General features: G+C 34.7%; 1 protein-coding gene across 3 annotated transcripts in view; it reads right to left on the reverse strand.

The window, feature by feature from the left end:
• Positions 1-5,412, reverse strand: part of LOC144973674 (atrial natriuretic peptide-converting enzyme-like) — a 221,532-nt gene extending 216,120 nt beyond the window's left edge. Inside the window, exon 1 of one of the 3 annotated variants that reach the window (XM_078916440.1) lies at positions 5,246-5,412. The gene's annotated coding sequence lies outside the window, so the exon portion shown is untranslated. The remainder of the gene's footprint in view (positions 1-5,245) is intronic. The other 2 variants (XM_078916436.1, XM_078916435.1) reach the window with 2 other exon arrangements.
• Between the last annotated feature and the right edge of the window lie 224 nt (positions 5,413-5,636).

Raw genomic sequence — 5,636 nt, forward strand, 5'->3', positions numbered from 1 at the left:
TATGTATGTATGTATGTATGTATGTATGTATGTATGTATGTATGTATGTATGTATGTATGTATATGTATGTATGTATGTATGTATGTATGTATGTATGTATGTATGTATGTATGTATGTATGTATGTATGTATGTATGTATGTATGTATGTATGTATGTATGTATGTATGTATGTATGTATGTATGTATGTATGTATGTATGTATGTATGTAGTATGTATGTATGTATGTATGTATGTATGTATGTATGTATATGTATGTATGTATGTAGTATGTATGTATGTATGTATGTATGTATGTATGTATGTATGTATGTATGTATGTATGTATGTATGTATGTATGTATGTATGTATGTATGTATGTATGTATGTATGTATGTATGTAGTAGTATGTATGTATGTATGTATGTATGTATGTATGTATGTATGTATGTATGTATGTATGTATGTATGTATGTATGTATGTATGTATGTATGTATGTATGTATGTACAAGGAATAGATAAATGGCTAAGATGGATCGAACAAAACCATACCTCTCCGCAGATACCACTACCCATCCAAGGTTACGTTGACGACGTCACGTTACTAGCAAAAAGTGAAGAAGTAATGAATCAATTGTGCAATAAAACAACTCAATTTATGAATGCAACGGGAATGAATATAAAACCCCCAAAATGCGCCATAACATCTGGCCAACGTTCAGGTAACAACTGGAACAAAAAATTCAAATTACCAACAGTAACAATACAACAACATGAAATACCAACATTAGAAAAAGAAGAATTTTACACGTATTTAGGACACAACATCAACCTGACAAACAAAAGTGATGAACATCAACGAAAGACGATAATCGAAAAATTTAGAAACAATATGAACCTTTTAGATGTTTCCCCTCTGCCGTCTTCAGCCAAACTGTGTCTCTTGAGTTCAATGTGCTTTTCAATTCTAATGTTTTATTTTTGTAATCTCATGTTTACCGAAAAGGACCTTAATGAAATTGAAAATATAATTGTGAACAAAGTTAGAAATTGGTTACATTTAAATAATTCGAGTACAAGGTCATTCATGTTTTGTCCAAGATCAAAAGGTGGTCTCGGGTTACCAAACCCTAAAACAATTTCGATATGTATATGTGTATGTGTGTATGTGTGTATGTATGTAAGCATGCATGTATGTAGGCATGCATGTATGTAGTCATGCATGTACGATGGTATGCTGGTTTGTATGCATGTCTGCATGTATAAACGCTCATTTCTTTTGTATACATGTGTAGAAACAATGTGCAAGCGTGTATGTTCGTGTATGGCTGTGTCTGTATTTGTAAATGTGTTGATGTTCATACCATGAACCAAACTGAGCATTGTTTACCTCACATGAATTACCTTTAATTTGGACAATAAAGATTATTATTATTATTGTTATAAGAAAACCAACAAACCTTTAATTAAATGTCAATATTGTGGAATGAAAGGCCACACGCCAGACAAATGTTTCAAAATCGTGTGATATCCAAAAGAAATTGCAAATGCATTACTCCAATCAAGTGTAAATAATCAGACACGAGTAATGTCAGGAGAAAATATAAATGTGTATTGCGTGAAAGGTATGTCACTTTTAACACAAACTCACAAGTCAGGATCGCTATTTTTTTGTGAAGGCAAAGCTAATGGAACTGATTGCAAAATATTGAGAGACACAGGATGCAGTTTAGCAGGAATAAAAGCATCTTTGGTCAACGGCGAAAACAAAACTGGAAAAATTGTACAATTTATCACATTCGAAACTATTTATTCACAGTCGAAACCCTTGAAACAGCTAACATCTACTTAGAAACCCCATACTATACAGGAATAGCAGAATGCTGTATACTTCTCAATCCCGTCGCTGATGTTATTGTTGGCAATATAAAAGGTCTTAAAGAAAACCTAGCAGATGTGAAAGAATGGTCATTAACTCAAGAGACAGCTTGTCAAGCAGAAACAAGAAATATGACTAAGACAACGGAGAAGTAAATGACTATTGCTCTTGAACCACAACAATTTGACAGGGAAACGTTCATTGAAGAACAGAAAAAGGACCCGACTTTAACATCATATTTCAATATCGCAAACAAAGGGACGAAATCAAAAGTTGAATACATCATTGAAAAAGATATTCTGTTCAGGTTACATAGGAAAAGAAACAAAATGGCTAAACAGCTGGTCAAGCCGAGTATTTACAGAAACAAAATCCTTGGAATAGCGCATGATTCAATAACTTCTGTACATCTTGGGAGCTCTTCCACAATGAAGAAAATATCCGAGAATTTCACTTGGCCTGGAATTACGAAAGACGTCCGAGAATATGAGAAATCGTGTGACACACGCCAAAGAAGAGTCGCAAAAGGCAGAATACAGAGATTGCCATTAGAGACAACCCCAGTTATTGAAAAAGTTTTTCAAAAAGTTGCAATTGGCATTATAGGCCCTTTAACAAAATCAGATAGAAACCATACGCACATACTAACACTAGTCGATGACACAACCAGGTGGCCAGAAGCGATAGCACTGAAATCAACTACATCGGATCACATAGACAAAGTATTAATACTCTTACCCGATGACTCGAGTAAACTTTTAACCACATGGAAAGGACCATTCAAAATAGCAGTAAAATCTAATGTTAATTACGAGATTCAAATTAACAACACAACAAAGACATTCTATGCAAATATGCTAAAAACATTTTTCGATAGAGACACAGTGTCGCAACCTATGTTGACTAATATCGAAGCTGCAAATGTAGGATTAACCATACCGTTGGTCATGGGACACAGACACCCGACACAGAAAAACAAACAAAAATCGCACAATTGCAACCATCAAAGACAAAAAAAGAAGTACGCAAAGTACTTGGGCTCCTAAATTTTTACAGGAAATACATTGACAACTTCGGGCACATCGCGACACCACTAACAGATCTGACAAAGAAAGGGTCACCGAACAAAATTGTTTGGACAGAAGAGTGTCAGAATAGCTTTAATCAATTAAAGGCATCACTCTGTTCAGAACCAATTCTTAAAATAGCCGACATGTCAAAAGAATTTGTTGTAAGAACTGCCGCGTCTGATAAGGGCATCGCAGATGTACTATTACAGGAGCACGAGGGAACTCTAATGCCTTGCTTATATGCAAGCAGACAATTATTGGACGGCGAATCACGGTACTCTGTAATAGAGCGTGAAGGACTGGCCATCGTCTTTGCTTTAAAGACATTCAGCAGATATCTACTGCTAAAAGAGTTTGTGGTCGAAACGGACCATAAACCACTCACGTACATAAGAAATTAACAAAATGAATAACATTAGAGTGCTTAGGTGGAGTCTATTTTTGCATAATTACACTTTCAGTATCTCTCACATACCAGGCTGTGAAAATATTCACGCCGACCTACTTTCTCGATTAGTGTAAACACATGAGAAGGGTATGACTTAACCCAACTACCTCTTATGAATACTGTTAGTGTTTACCTCGCAAATTATGCTAAATCAGAATGCACAATTTCGATAATTTTATTTGTAAACATGATGTCCCAACTTAATGTGACATTGAGTATTCTTTGGATATATATTCCATATCCATTCGTGATTTGGGAAATCTTCTCTTTATCTATAATTGTTGTGAATTGTCACACATTAATGATTAATAATAAAAATGTCAATATTTCATTTACATTTTCATTCATTTCATTCATTAAATTACATTCATATCATCGACTTTCATCATGCTTCATTGCCATCAATATTGTTAATCACAATGATTTGTAATCACAATGATTTGTAATCACAATCTTTCATTGTTATTGTCACCCATTCATCAAGCTTCGTTATCATAAACATTTCCATGTCTAGTTAATAAACAATTTAATTGTAGCACTAATCATAACAATGTATTAACGCTATAGTATCATGATAGTCATGTTACTTCCGTTTGTAAAATCTATCTTTCCCATAATGGTTAAAGAGTATTTTTTCAAGGTGGGTGGGGGGTGTCACAGTAAAGATTATTCACATTTATATTATTAATGTTTTATTTTAGTAAGAACTGAATTTATCTCACTCCAGTTATATTTCGGTAGGCTTAGAAAAACGTTACCTTCTAATATTAGATCATCTTTCCTTTAAAAGCCTTCCCTCGAATTAATTTCAAATTCGTGAATACTTTTCGTTCTACCTTCTGTCACGCGTATCCAAAGGAGAAAAACATTATAAATCTGATCATGTTTTGTCTTTTATACATTCTGATCACATGACATGTGCAAAAGTTCGAGCCAGCATGAAGAACAAAAAGTACAGATTTTCTTTATTTAGAACCAAGCTGTTCGTTGATGGGCGGACGTGACATCACACTATTGAATCCTATTCTGAATATTTGTATTCGAGGGCGGAGAGAATAGTTGAATGTGACCGCCATTGTTGGTATTTAAGCTGAAGTAGTTTGATAGTATTATTTAAAGGTGTGTAAATCTGTTGTGTTCGCACATGATTCGGGAATAGCGTTCCAGTCTTTGATAGTGTGGGGTGACAATAAATATTTGAAGATGTTTGAGTTTGTAGATTGGCGTTTTAGTGGGTTTTATTTGCATACGTGTATTTCGTTGTAAGTCTAGATCTGGTAAGATGGCCGCCATTTTATTTTTCACGAGTCGTTGTAGTCTATGGTAGGACGCTTGGCTTCCGACCTGTAGTTTGGAAATTCGAGTCCAACTGTAGGCAGAGCAAAGTTTGAGTCATTGGAAAATGATCTTTACTCACCTTTTTCTCACTCTACTCATGTGTAAAATAAGTAACTGGTAAGTTATAGTATTGTGTATGTTGAAACAAATTGATAATAACCATTTTACCAGGCAGCATATTGTGTCCTACATTATAATTATTGTCTGTGCGCACGGAACATCACCACTTCCTTCAAAGTTACGAAATGTGATGCCGTGATATTTTGCACGCGGGCTTATATTTTAAGTGAGATTACGAATTTTGAATACCGATAGTGATAGACCGTTTTCTCATGATGCCGAATTCCTTTGATCTTTTCGTCGCTTGCAATAAGATATGACTCAAACTTCAAAATGTTTACAGCAATGGTGTGTTGATTCCAGCTCCGTGACATGCTTACAGTATAAAGTGGTGCCAGACGAAAATGACTTATACACGCTATATTTGTAAATATAAAAGAAAGAAATTAAATTAAAGAAAATACTTACTTATATACTCGTAAAGTAATTTTGCTGGTGATGTTTCTACCCCTGGAAATCTTTTCAGTAGTTTGTTTATAGAAATCACGAACGAATATAATAATGATTGGAGTCTGAACACTGGCAGGGAAATGGCGTAAGGGACACATACAGACATTGAATGTCAATCGAACAAAGGGTTATTTCAAAACTTATTATAAAGCGTGATAATGTAAACGTTCCACTTCGGAAATCAACCATGACACCATACAAGATCTCTCTCTCTCTCTCTCTCTCTCTCTCTCTCTCCCTCTCTATCTATCTATCTATCTATTTATCTATCTCTTCCTCTATTCCTCTCTCTCTCTCTCTCTCTCTCTCTCTCTCTCTCCCCCTCTCTATCTATCTATCTATTTATCTA

This window comes from Berghia stephanieae, chromosome 5, assembly GCF_034508935.2.
Source record: "Berghia stephanieae isolate SIO BIC M18660-M18661 chromosome 5, UCSD_Bste_1.3, whole genome shotgun sequence".
Taxonomy (NCBI): domain Eukaryota; kingdom Metazoa; phylum Mollusca; class Gastropoda; order Nudibranchia; family Aeolidiidae; genus Berghia; species Berghia stephanieae.